This window comes from Anabrus simplex, chromosome 5 (genome assembly GCF_040414725.1).
Source record: "Anabrus simplex isolate iqAnaSimp1 chromosome 5, ASM4041472v1, whole genome shotgun sequence".
Lineage (NCBI taxonomy): Eukaryota > Metazoa > Arthropoda > Insecta > Orthoptera > Tettigoniidae > Anabrus > Anabrus simplex.
In genome coordinates, this window is record NC_090269.1 from 183206934 (window position 1) to 183219318 (window position 12385).

The 12385-nt window shown below is 40.0% G+C and overlaps 1 protein-coding gene across 1 annotated transcript in view; it reads right to left on the minus strand.

Annotated features, from left to right (window-relative positions):
* The window catches only part of LOC136874424 (piwi-like protein Siwi), a 135267-nt gene that overhangs the window by 71951 nt on the left and 50931 nt on the right, over positions 1–12385 (minus strand). The gene's annotated exons all lie outside the window — the stretch shown is intronic.

The window sequence follows — 12385 nt, forward strand, 5'->3', positions numbered from 1 at the left end:
ATACATATAGTCCTAACTTGATCTAATTAATTCAGCATCACTCACATTCTTCTTAGGAGATCTATTCTTCCTCTATGTACAGCAGGGCTGTGATTATTTGAACTTCAATTACTTGAATTTTGAGTCATTTAAGGTCTACCATTGTATGTCCAACCCTTGTCCCTGTATGAAGTTTACAACCAGATGCCCTTCCTGACATCAGCCTCATCAGAGGAGTTAATGAGATCAAATTAATGACATAATATATGATAGTGGGAAGGGAGAAAGTGAAACCCAGTGTCGGCATTTCACCTATTCCTGTTGAATAGCACCAAGAGGTCTGTTCAAGGCTTAACATCCCCATCCAACAGACAAATCACCATCAATAACATCATATGCCTTCACTCTATATAAACACTGTAGAAAGGTTTGGAATTTAATCCACGCTTTTGGGCACACAATCTAGTGATTAGAAATTGTATACCATCACCCGTCCTATCCTGCCGTCCAAAATTCTGATGGTGACATTTTTTTCGACAAAAAGTGCTTGAACGGCTAACCATGGTGTCAGACCATAAAAACTTGATGCCTTACGATCATGGCCACCAGCCGGGCTTCATTTAAGGTCCTTTTCCCAAATTTTCCTTAAAATTAGCTGCAGTAAAATAACATTCCTTTTACAGCGGAAAAATTGTTTCAGTGCCATAGTGTGCTTTAGACTCCATATATGTGTGAGGAAAGAAATGAGTGAATTATTAACTCTTTATTTGAAGTTTAGGTACAACAAAGGAAAAACAGAACTCTATCTACATACATCGGTCAGCCATGATGTCAATAAACAATAATAGATATCAAAGAATTCAAAACAATTAAAATACATTACAGTACATAATTAAATAACATTGAAATGAACACTTATTTTAACACTCTCCCTCACTGAATATGTGTTTTACTCCTTCAGGTCTTTAAGCCCTATATCACCAATAAGTTCTCTAAATCATGGTTTACTTAGAGCTTTGGTAAAAATGTCAGCAAGCTGACATTCTGTTGAAATGTGCTGGATCTCAAGGATTCTTTCAGAGACTATGTCTCATACATAAAAGTGTCTCAGACTAATGTGCATAGTTCTGCGATGATACTTCATGTTCTTCATTAGCTTTATAGCAGTTTCAATTTCTACATACAGGGCTGGTTTTTCTTGAAGTCTAACAAGTTGATCAAGAAGTTGACTAAACTAAACAAGGTCATGGGATCCTTCACTAGCAGTAACCACCTCAGCCTCCATCATAGACATGGCTGCACTTTGCTGTAGTGGATTCAGTCAAAATATCGGTCCACCGGCATTCATGCAAACTAAGCCCGTTGTTGATCTTCTGGTGTCCATATCGCCATCCAGGTCAGCATCCCTAAATCCCTCTAATTTACTCAAAGTCTCATCATGATAAACAATGTCTAGGTTCTCTCTCCCTGCATAAAGTTATTGTTTTCTTTTATTTCAATTTATCTGTACACAAGCTGTAGTACCCATCACTGATGGGAGACTTGTGCATGGGTTCACACAATCATTCCAAGTGAGCGAACCCTGCGAACTAAACTTCTAGATCTCCGAAACCTTCCAGAATGACTAGAATTCCTAGAACCTGGAGACCGTCCAGAGCTGCCCTTGTGCAATGGACACCATGGTCCCATGCTACCAAGAACTGTTCAATGGTGAGGATGGGAGGAGTAGCAGTACAACGCGGGATGTCCCCAGCAGAAGGACAAAAGAACATCATACCCAATCTATCTACAATACTGAGGTGACATGATCTTGGCTTTGCATAATAAACCAACAGTTTTAAAAGATATGAACTTCATTCAGAATAAAACCCTGTCACTCTCTATACCCGCTCCAATTTAATGTGCTGTACACATCCTGGCATTCTTTATACAAGGTTTGATTTTTTTTAAATTGTCTTCTGGTGTACGTCTGGTGGCTGGTCATGGATTTGCCTGTTCTTTCCCCTCTGGAATTAAACCCAGTCAGCCTTTACTTTTTTTATTCAATACAGCACGGATCCCGTTCTTTGATATGAAGAAATCATGCTTCTTGCACATTACTTGGGTTGCAGAATAGCTATATTTGGCATTGGAAAGGGCTATTATGCAGTCCTCCTACTAAGGGTCAATCTGTCTGAGCATTGTTGGAGCTAACGTCACGAAACTCTACACATATGTTCTCAGTAACTGACGTGAATCTTCACTTCCCATTTTGATGTGCTCAAGCTGATAAATTGCTCAGCGAGTGGCCTTCAAACTCGTCACCAGAGAATCCGAATGACCTTCTGTATAATAGGATGAAATATGAGAATTATATCACAGCTTATCAAGCATCTATTATTGTCTTGAGCTATGTCCATAAGTAGTGTTGCAGCAGGCCAGAACAGATCAGATTAGGGATTATACCAGTTGTATTTTAAGATGTTTTGGAAATATAGCAGTGTAATGTTTGAGAGCAAAAAAAGGATTTCTGAATTTTACGGCATGTATTTGGCAGTAGTTCAGACCAAATTTAGCATCTCAGTCATAATAATATCTAAGTTTATTATTTATGTACAATAGGCCATGACCAGTATTATTTAACATAATTGGGGTTATATGTCTACTTTATAGGAGCCTCCGTGGCTCAGACAGCAGCGCATCGGTCTCTCACCGCTGGATACTGTGGTTCAATTCCCGGTCACACAACGTGAGATTTGTGCTGGACAAACTGGAGGCGGGACAGGTTTTTCTCCGGGTACTCCGGTTTTCCCTGTCATCTTTCATTGCCGCAACACTCTCCATTCTCATTTCATACAATCTATCAGTCATTAATAAATCACTTTGGGAGTGGTGACCCCATCGTACTAATAGCCTACATCCGCTTCATTCATTACATCACTGACCCAGTCAACGACTGGAAAACAGGGTATAGGTTATCATATCATCATCATGTCTACCTTATAATGAGTTAAGTTTCCTTCTCATACCAAAACTTCCAGGTTTGGGTTAAATTATTATTATTATTATTATTCCTTTCTTTCTTCGTTTCAGCCTGCTGTGGACCATGTTATTTCAACCGTTTGCATCCTTGAGCTTTAATTCTTCCCCAGTACTCACGCATTCTCGTTCTGTGAGCCTCCTTTCTTTCATCAGTACACTTCTTGCCTGTTTTCAACTTTGGCCTTTCTTGGAAACTCTTGTATCCCTGGAGCTTTTTCTGGAGAGGAGCACGTTTCTGGATGTCTTCAAGTGTGATTCCTATTTCTTGAAGGTCTTTTTCAACTTCGATAAACCAGGGTCCCTTGGTTTTCTTGTTAAGTAGGAAAAGATCCTACTGGGCTGTCTCTGTGTGCTCATGCGTGCTATTTGGCTATAAAAATTAATCCTCCTTTTCCGAATCGTGTCCGTTATCCTCTCCATATGCTGGTACAGATCACTGTTGTGTCATCTCCTGCACTCACCATTTTCTTTGATTGGTCCAAGAATCTTTCTCAGGATTTTTCTTTCTTTAGCTTCTAGCTTCTCCATCAGACCTTTTCTGTTCATTGCAAGGCATTCTGCTGCGTACAGTGCTTCCGGGCGTACAACCGAACAATAATGCCTAAGCTTGGCATTGATGGACACTGATCTTTTGTTGTAGACATTCCTAGTCAGCTGATATGCCACCTCCATCTTCTTGATTCTGCACATGATTGTTTCTTTCTCAGAGTTGTTAGGTACTATCCACTCGCCTAAGTACTTAAACTTTTCCACCTGCTTGATTTTTCCCTGTTCCACAATGAGCTCTCTGGGAGCTGGCTTGATGCTGGTTATAAACTCTGTTTTCTGGAAAGAGATTTGGAGGCCAGCTTTTGCTGCTTGGATTCTCAGTTGGTTAATTTGATTTTCAGCAGTATCTAGGGAATCAGAAAAGATCGCTAGGTCATCTGCAAAAGCTAGGCCCTCTATGATAAGATCATCTTCTTATATCCTATTCTAAGGCCATTCTCAACCTCTTCCTTGCACATCTCCTTGCGCCATTCCCGAATGATTTTCTCCAGAACACAGTTGAAGAGAAGCGGTGATATTCCATCCCCTTGCTTAACACCAGTCTTGATTTCGAAGACGTTCAAAATTTCTCCCCTGAATTTCACCCTGGACGTAGTGCTGGTTAAGGTCTGTTGAACGATAGCTCTCGTTTTGTTGTCTAAGCCCATTTCCTTCAGAATGCGGAGGAGTGTGTGTCGATCTATGGAGTCGTAGGCTTTTTGGAAGTCAACAAAAGTAACTACAAAATTCTTATTCCTGGATTTTAGGTATGACAGGACAGACTTAAGGTTCATGATCTGCTCTGCACAAGATCGTCCTTTTCTAAAGCCTTCTTGGTAATCACCCAACTGTGAATCAAGTTGCTCTTCTGCCCAAGTTTGAAGGGCTTTGGAGAGAATTTTATATGTTACTGAGAGAAGGGAGATGCCGCGATAGTTGTTTACATCTGTTTTGTCACCTTTCTTATGTAAAGGATGAATCAGGGCTGCTGTCCAATCATTCGGGATCTTCTCTGTTTCCCAGATCTCGCGAATGATCTCAGTCAGTTTATCGATCGCCTTTTCACCTGCAAACGTCCAAGGTTCAGCCATTATCGCATCTTCTCCAGGTGCTTTGTTGTTCTTTAATGATGTAATTATCTGTTTGATTTCCTCTTTTGTGGGGGGAGAAGAGTCTGGGTTGGGATGTCTGGATTCTTCAAAGGTGAATTCTGATTCTGGTTCTTCGCAGTTAAGAAGAGATTCAAAATATTTAGCCAAGATTTGGCAGTTATCCTTGTCGTTGTAGGCAACTTCTCCATTGTGATCTCAAAAATGTAGACTTGGTGGGGTGTACTTGGTGAGGTTGTGTTTGAAGGTTCTATAGAAATCCCTAGTATTATTCTTATTGAACTCCTGCTCGATCTGTGTCAGTTGGTTTTTGTCAAATGCACGCTTTACTTGGCGGATCACTTTCGCTGCATGTTTCCTAGCCTCCAGAAAGTCTTCATATCTTTCTGGATTCTTCAGGGAATTCCATCTTTGCCAAGCGATTTGTCTTTGTATTATGACTTCATCACATTCTTGAGTCCACCACGGATGCTTCTTTGGTTTCTTTAGCAATACTGTCTCCTCAGCCATTTCAACAATGGCATTTTTCAGTTGTTCCCAATTTTCTGTGTCCAAAGACTGAAGTTTCTGAGTGAATTATTCGCTGGTTTTCAGCTTTTCTGTGTCAAATTTGCTAGTTTTCTTTATCTTAACTCTTTTGGTGTTTCTTGGATGAAGCTTAATTTTGATCTTGGATAGATAGTGGTCTGAGTCAAGGTTAGCACTTCTCAGGACTTTAACATTCTGGATCTCTTGTGTTGCTTTTCGTGCAATGGCAACATGATCTATTTGAAATTCTCCTAAGTGAGGATTTGGTGATATCCATGTCTTTTGTTTTCTCGGTAGATGTTTGAAGGCTGTTGACTTAAGAACAAGATTGAATGCCTTACAAAGCTCTATAAGCCTTTCCCCATTTCAGTTGGTTCGTCTGTGGGCTGGATAGTTTCCAACGATATTTTGGAATTTCCTTTCTTTGCCAATCTGGGCATTGAAGTCTCCAAGCAAAATGATTGTGTGTTTGTCAGGAATTTTTGATATAACATCTTCCAGGTCCTCCCAAAATTTGTCTGTTCCTCCTGGGTCTTTCTTATTTGCCTGGTTGATTGGTGCATGTACGTTCACAAGCGTGTGTACGTTGTTCATACTCCGAAAGCTAAGCATCGATACCCTGCTGTTAGGAGAGCTGAAATCAGTGACTGAATCAATAATTTTCCTGCTAACAATAAATCCTGTGCCAAGGTGCGGAACAGTTTTCATCACACGTTTGCCAGTTTTCCCTTTGAAGATTCTATAACCTTGTGATTCAAATGCATGTTCATCAGTAAACCTTGACTCCTGAATTGCTGTAATTAGGATTTCATGATGGGAGAGGACATCTGTAAGATGTTTGAGTTTACCAACTTTCAAGAGGGAGTTGGCATTGAAGGTAGCAAAAAATTTCGGTGTTTGTGGCTGATTTTGTTCCTAGGAGTCTCCGATACCTCCTTGCATGTAGGTGCAGGCTCCCCAGAATCCGAAGGCCTGCTTGCATCACTCAAGGCGACGGTGGATTGGTTACCACCTGGGGTACAATTTCCTGTTGAATTTTCCTCCATGCTTTGCAGCTGAAAACTTGTAGTTTGGGGTCGGAGTAGTTTTACATCGACTAAGTTACTTCCAAGGTTGTAAGCCTTGGAGAGAGCCTGGTGTTCGACTCGGGATGGCATTTCCTCCATACCCCATGCTTCGGTTCTCCCGCCGGTACTCGGGTGGATGATTGCAGTGGTTTCCCACTGGGCGATGGGGGCGCCACGTCCCTACGCCATATTATCATTATTATCATTATTATTATTATTATTATTATTATTATTATTATTATTATTATTATTATTAGTATCTAACTGCTGAAATTAGTGCCATTTACTTTATCTAATTAGCTACTTAACTTTGTTCCTAAGTTTCTTGTATTGCTCAAAGTCCTCTTTGTCACGTGTGCATCTGTATTGTCTGTACTTACTGTCATGTCTGGTTGTCAGCTACGGGAAACAGAGGCAGGTAAATCTTACCTACCTCCCTGGATCATGTTTGTCATACCACTAATGAGTTGTGTTAACTTCGGAGTCAATGTCATGAATTAAGTTATGTGTATCAGGTAGATCATCAAAATCAGTATGTTTCGGATCTCTTAACATAATGTAGCATGCTTTATACTTCAGTCCATGGATCAAGTAACATAAGTACAGGAAGTCATGATCGTGAATATAAATATTAGGATCTGGGATCTTCCCATGAGACTTTCTGGGGTTGATTTGCAATTATAAATTCAAGTAATGTGTGAATGGAGTGTTCAGGGTTGTTGACAAGATTTGTTGCTTTAAGGGGTAGTATTTTCATGATCAAAGAGAGGAATACATTTCACAATTTGTCAGATTTACTAGTCTGTTTCAACCAAGTCCGTATTAACATCACAAATTACTATGACATCTTCGTAGACCAAGATGAGATCTGTCTTTTTAATTTGTTTTACATCCCGCCGACACGGATAGGTCTTATGGCGACAATGAGATAGGAAAGGCCCAGGAGTGGGAAGGAAGCAGTCATGGCCTCAATTAAGGTACAGCCTTTTGTGAAAATGGGAAACCACGGAAAACCATCTTAGGGCCGCCAACAGCGGAGTTTGAACCCACTATCTCCCACACGCAAGCTCACATCTACGCACCCCTAACCACATGGCCAACTCAGCTGAAGAGCTGTTAAAGCAGCTTCTATGTCATGTGTTTTTTAATAATATGTGGCTGTTATACAATTCCTATTAATATTTTCTTATAGCAGTTGAGTTCAATATACACTCAGGCCGCAGGGAAATGCTTGGTTCTGAGGTGCAGATAATCTTACATTTTAAATTACTCCTGTAGAAAAAGCTATTCAACTTCCTTGTCTGATAGGGCAGTTATGTCATAGGAGTGGGTATCCTTGAGATTTACTGTAGAAGATGGTAAGTCATTATGTAACCAACTTTCTGATGTGTCAATACAATGCACCTTATTAATTTCTAAAACAACCTGTAATTCTTCAAGGTGAGCTGCGATGGATAGTGAATTCAAAAAGCTCTCTGGTCATCCATCAGCTGTCTTCTCAGTATAGATCCTATTGCCGCAGGGCATGGGAGAAGGGAGTGTGAGGGGTGAGTTAAGAGCGAAGGTGGGGAATCTGTGTTATACAAAGGATAGACTCATCTACTAGCATTATAGGAAAACTAATAATAGGTACATGAAATAAGATGAGTTACCTGAGAACAGCACTGAATAAATCCACCGATTTTCAAACTTCAAATAAAGGCACTCACCTGCACACTGTGTAAACTAATCAAAATAAACGTAATAGAAAATCAAGGTTGGTATATAACAGGTTACCCACAACGGCTGGCCTACGGTCATTGGCTATTCGAGTGTGACATCACACAGATACCTGCTCTCTGATCAAGGGAGCGCTTTCCAAGGGAATTTAGTGATTGCTATATGTTTTAACCAAACAATTATTAGCTCGTGTGTTCCCTATACCCGCTCAAACTGACTTTATAAATAGTAGATAATGAACACAATAATGTACATAAAATACAAGATCTAATCATTTCACAAAACCGTGGTTATTGCTAATAGGATTTTAGTGGACACACTACGCTACTGAAATCCAATAAAGTATTCTGAGTTAAACAAAACTGAGTACCGGTATTATATATAATCAATAAACAAGCAAGCTAACAAAAGACCGAACAAACAGTTCTTTCATGATAAAGTTAATCTTACCTTAACTAGTAAGTTTCTTCTTTTCCTTTATCTTCTTGACTTTCACCTCCATAACACTGACACGTTTGATTCCACTTTTTCCTTTTTCCTCACATTTGTTTAAAAAGTATATAGAAGCATATGTCCTCATTTTCACAAATGTGACTACTAGATCACTACTTAAATTAGGATCACTTGCACATATGAAAGAAACTAGGTTCTGTATTACTCCCAACCCTCTTCGGACTGTAAGTCCATGATAAGAACAGAAACATTTCTCCATAGCTCATACTGTTTGCGAACATTCAGCTGTCGGCTCTTTAAGACAGATTTCGAACCCAGGACCCCAAACAATACGTACTGTCATATGTTCCTCCCATGTCTGTTTGGGAACCTAAGTGTGGATGAGTACTTTCGTGTTTTTTAGCCATCCAACCTGAAATGTAATTCAAACCTTTGACCTCCATTTCAGTGTCATTTCACAAGCAAATGTTGGAACTGTATCATATTTGCCTTCTTCAAAATAGCTTTCAGCAGGAGAATATTCTAACTCACGACACGTTATTCCGTACTTCCTCAGCATTTGTGATGAGATATTCATCAGCGGTTTCTGTTCACGTGTTCTTGTGTTTCCCTATTTTACCGGCATTATTTCCAAGAATAATCATCCGAAGACAATAAAGAGCATTCAGCAGTCTAGGGTGGTCATATAACCCTCCTCGAGAACGGATCTGGGAAAACGAAATTCTCAAGTTAATCTTGGTTCAGTCAGTGAGTTAAAATGTACTTCATTCCTAGATTCTGCACTTCTGAGATGATGATGATAATAATAATAATAATAATAATAATAATAATAATAACAATAATAATAATACCTTTGTGTGGCTATTTCTAGCCGAGTGCAGCCCTTGTAAGGCAGACCCTCCGATGAGGGTGGACGGCATCTGCCATTTGTAGGTAACTGCGTGTTATTGTGGTGGAAGATAGTGTTATGTGTGGTGTGTGAGTTGTAGGGATGTTGGGGACAGCACAAACACCCAGCCCCCGGGCCACTGGAATTAACCAATGAAGGTTAAAATTCCCGACCCAGCTAGGAATCGAACCCGGGACCCTCTGAACTGAAGGCCAGTACGCTGACCATTCAGCCAACGAGTCGGACACTTCTGAGATAAAACATTTCAAAGAGGAGAGTCACATGGATAGCTTTCTGGAACACTTGCTTAACTCTTTTCTGCTTGCAGGACATACTGTTAATACGGCCACACATTTTATCTAAAAATTTTGTCTTGTAGTTTTAACTGAAGACCATGCACATTTTTGCTAGGGACTTTAGAAATTGCCGGCCTGTAGGAATTCATGAGATCGTACAAATTATTAACAGTTTCATTGAATTCTCTCATGCTTTCAGCAACAGTTGCATCATCACCTATTTTGAAATGACATAACGCAGTAGCTACACTGCGCGACATTAATTCTGCAGCTCTTCTTACGTTCATCCTTTCTGTGCCCCTACAGTTCAGATGACTGACATTGATTTTGTGGCATGCTTTAATTTCATGGCCGTCATTCTCAACCAGAGCTTCCACACATTCCTTCGAGACAACTTTACCATCAGAAAACTCAAAGCTAGTGTCGAGAAACCAGTTTATAATTACTGTAGTTTCAACAGGTGAGGGGTATCTGCAAATAAGTACACTTTTTCTGACGTCCATGGGTTCAAGAAAACCATGTTTTTGTTTCATTGATTCCTCAAGCCTTGATTTGCTGCGCCCATGTCACAGACATGTCCCATTACTTTGTACCCTATTTCCGAAAGACAAGAAACCAAATTGTCTAGTATTGTCTTTTGTCATCTTTTCATCAGAATTGGTGTAAATTACCTGCTTCCAATCCTTGAACAGTCCTATTACCATCACAGCTTGCAATTGTGAACTGGGGCCTATCATTTCTTCCTTTAGGGGGTCATATTCAAAAGCATTTTCAACGCGCATTTCGTCAAACTGGAGGATTGCCATTTTCTCGTGGTCTTTATACGAGACAGTAGCAATATTCATCATAAACAGAATACCTTCCAGGATTCCACTTCCGTGTCGCATGTCAATTTTTGAAGCCAGTATTGAAAGTCCAGGCAGAGAGTAATGCAGTTTTTGTTCTTTTAAGTTTCCTTCCCTAGATACCTTAAAGTGAAAGCCGCCAATATGTCTTCATCAGTCCAATTAACACGTTTTTGCTGGTTCGTATCTTTATTTTATTTTCAGTAAAAATTCCTCTCAAAGCATTCGCCAGTTTTGTATGGATGCTTGGAACAGAATTTTTTAACGTCCTACATTTAATTAACTCCTTACGCATATTACTTATAGATATGCAGCAATGATGTAATTTGCTTTCCACTGTCTCTAATTTCAGTTTAAGGACATCATTAGTTTCTTTCAGCATCTAACTGTTTAGCAATAGTCGTGTTATGTTCTGAATCTTTTAACAATTCGTCAGCCATTTTCCTATTGCCCCTCCTTTCCTTCCTTCTTAATCTATCCTGTGACATTGTTCTATGCTGTGTAAAACACAAAATTTCTAGACGGAACAACGTCTTTGTTAAGCACACATTTGAGAGGAAGTCCTAACAATTTGCCCTTTAGATCCCTTTCAAAATCACTATCAGTAAAATGTTTGGAACACACTCAGCACGAATCTGTGTTCAACTTTCCATCACACCTACATCTTTCGATCCACTTCTTCCTTAGTCACTCGTCTTTCAGAAAACTGAAGTATCTTTCCTAGTTTTCACGCATCTGTTATTGAACACAGCAACCATACACGTCATACCAGGCAGGTTTATATGCAACCCGAGACAAACCAATTCAAGTCAAACACACACTGGCATAAGAAAGCAGCTATTCACCACAAGGACTAGTCATAGAAAGCACCATGAAACTATAAAATCAAAACTGAAACTCACTTGCACATATTAAAGAAACTCACACACTACTCACATACAGTAGGCTTGTTACTGCACAGACTTTTAGCGAGACTGGTGGTCAAGTTACTAACCTTGGCGGTGGGTAACTGGCTGACGTCGTAATCGAGCATAGTCGAAGCACTCCAAAAGCAGAAACCCCTGTTCTGGACAACCTGTTATATACTAACCTTTATAGAAAATGACAGTCCACACCTTCATCCTACAGAGATATGGCATTTAATTGCGCAGTCATGGAAATTTGAGTCTTTGTGCTGTGGTTGTCTTGCGTAGTGTTTGATGATGATGATAGGTAAGGAGAGGGTGAAATAATGTGTTGATGCAGAGCCTGCTCCTGTCGAATATCATCAAGGAGTCTGCTCAAAGCTTGCTATTTTCATCCCATAGACAAATCACAATGTCAGATGCCCTTGCTCCATATCATGTAGCGTGGTCCACCACCTCTCCTACCCCAGTGGCCAACATTCTAATGGTGAATTATTTTTTCTACCAACAGAGCTCAAATCAGCTAACCGTGGTGTCAGACCATAAAGACTTCATGCCTGATCGATCACCACTACCAGGTAGGCTGGCCTGTAAATATTGTATATTGAAATTTTCATGACTTCTACGTTTTATATAATACAGTATAAAAACACCATTATCGCCAGCAGCAGCCACTAAAAGTATTGTCCCTATTATAATCCTGAAGCATGGGACCTTGTATAATATTTAATTCTTCTTCTTCTTCTTTTATGACCACATAGGAACACTTTAGTCAGTCCGTCGTTCAGGGATTGTTCGGGCTTTGCGGTCCTCCCAGTACTTCTTCAGACTCTCCGATCTTCGTGCCCTTTCCTCAGTTGAAAATGTGCGTGTTGTTGGTTTGTTTTGTGTAAGGGTAAAGCGGAGGTTTGTATTCTTGAGTTTTGTATTCAATTCTGTCTTATTTGCGGTGTCTTCCGTTGTAAGGCCTATTTCCTTCAGATCCTCTCTTACTTCTCTGATCCATTTACATCCTGTTGTGGTATTTTTTGAGACGAGATTGTGTT